Genomic DNA, 2,511 nt, shown 5'->3' with positions numbered 1-2,511 from the left:
CCTCTTCCTCGCCTCATCATTCACATAGGTAGAAGATAGGTAGATGAGACCGGTATTTTGTATCTAAGAGGAGGCTGAGCATATTGTATGAGCTGGTGAATGTTGTCAGACACTCGGGGAAAAAAGTTGGCTTCTGCATTGTTACTGGACGCAGGCCTGAGCTCCTGCAGCACTGGCTGTAAAACAGCACGGCACAGAGTGGTACGGAAAATATTGATGTCCTAGGACTGGTTGAGATCCAACTGAGATCCAAGTGTCAAACAGAACCCAATACCCAAACATACAGTACATGCCCAGTCATGGCATCACAAGAGAACATTTTATCTCTTTTATAAAAGAGCACCCTTTTGAACTGATCTCTCAGTAATGCCACAGTCAATATATATCACAGATTTTTCCATCATCCGTATGACCTTTTTTTCATGTTCCTGGGTGAGAAGGAAACACCCAGCTATCAGACAATAACACAGCTGTCGTAATATATTACCTGCAGCATGACAAAACACCCATAAATAGGACAGCCTTTTCATGGAAACACAGTCTAACACAGCCAAAGGGTAGATTGTAAAAGTGCCAGGTACCCGCAGTGCGTACAGCTTGACGTAATTAACAAACTGTCATGGGTGGTGTGTTTAACGTAATGCTTCTTCGGTTTTATTTAAGGGTTAGCATTGAGAGCCTTTTCTGCCTCTCCAGTGGCAGAGTTGAATATATTGATTTCATTTACTTAAAATGTGTAGCGTAAATAAAATGCTGCTGCTTTGATGAGATGTGTGCTGATCAGCCATGACACATTACCTTCTTATTTTACATGAATTGTTGAAAGTTGTAGAGTGTAGGTGTTACAGTCTAAATGTACAGACAGGGTGGCACACAGAGGAGGGGGATCCTCTGGGGAAACCCCCACAAGAGTAATTACATCTTAAAAAAGATACTTCCCCTTCATTCACCTTTGGTGAATGTAGCCTTGGCTGGGAGGAGTTGATGTCGTCAGACTGTGTCCAACGTTCATTGGATGTTTCGACCCTGAACTGTAACACCCTCCCGTTGGCGGGTCAGCAGTGGTGGCCAAATCACTGCCCATCTCCTCCTCCTGGCTTTTAGCTTGGCTCCTCTCTCCTGTTCCATAACCAGCAGGAGGCTCTTTCTGCTGCCTCCCCCATCCTGCGAGCTGCTGACTTCCTCTCACTTCCTGCCATTCCAATGGCTGTGAGTATTCTCTATACTGACTGGGCAGGGAATCCTCTACAGCCACAAGATAAATCTTACTTCAGTATCTCAACATGTACCTAATTAATTCACATACAATTTTGTAAAAAATAACCACAAGGGTGAATCATAATGACTTTAGTCATCCCCTGACTTTTCTTCTAGCGCCATCATTTACGACTAAAAACTTGCTAAACTAATAACGTTCCCATCAGCTGTACTTTGTGTGTGCTGCTGATTACCAAACATATGGACTACAATGGAGATGATGTTAACATTACCAATGATTAGCATTAGCATTTTAGCGTTGTCATTGTGAGCATGTCAGCATGGTGGTATTAGTACTTAGCTTAATGTACAGCCTCAGTCTTGTTCTCTCTTGAATAACTCGATAATTTTGCCTCTTTGCGCTTCTGAAAATGATTTCAATAAAACAAGGAAAACAAATTGCTCTGCATCAACCTGTGACAAGGGGTTGCAAGTAGACATTGTGTTCCTATAGATTGTAGACATTTAGGTGGAAAAGGGATTTTATTTATATTTTGCCCTGAATTGATTCCCAGGCTGAGATACCTGTCCTGCTTCCAACAGGCTTTAGGTTTTAGCCACTTAAGATTAGAGTTTGGTTGGGATGAGGTGAAGGAGGTGACATAAAGGTCTGCAAGAGAGTTTATATTTGGGGAAAAATTCCCAGAAGTTCATTTGGTTGAAGTTAATTCAATTCAGTCCAACGTTCTTGTCATTATTGCATACAATGAAACAGTCTTGTCAAAGATACTGCAACTATCTTAAAAATAAGTATACAAAAATAACAGTAAAAGTTACATGCAAAATCATTTAAGAAGCACATTAAATACACTATAAACATACTGTGCAACAGACAGACATTCTTCCAAGAGGCAATGAAGGACTGAACACAACATTAATCACTATCACTCTAATCATTATTCAACTTACAACTGCATCTTATTTGTTAGAGTTGGGCTGTTTCGTTGTTCAGACACACTGACAGCGATTTATCTGCCTGTGCTATTTGTAAAGAATCTCATAGAAATAACATGTCAGGTAACTTAGTCTGAGATTAAAACATCTATTCTATTCCTGGGCTAGATTTACATCTCTGAGAAAAATGATTTCAACAGATATTTTTTCTTCCTTGTGAATATCATCCCAGGAGAGACAGATGAAAGGGCTGTCAGTGACAGATGATAGTGAAAAATAAGATTTTAGCTTGCAGACAATCAATCATATATCAAGGTAACCTTCAGTGAGACATAGTAGAAAGTGTAGAGTTGTAGGAAT

Source organism: Sander lucioperca, chromosome 15, assembly GCF_008315115.2.
Source record: "Sander lucioperca isolate FBNREF2018 chromosome 15, SLUC_FBN_1.2, whole genome shotgun sequence".
In the NCBI taxonomy this organism is placed as follows: Eukaryota; Metazoa; Chordata; class Actinopteri; order Perciformes; family Percidae; genus Sander; species Sander lucioperca.
Note: the sequence above shows the minus strand (reverse complement) of the source record.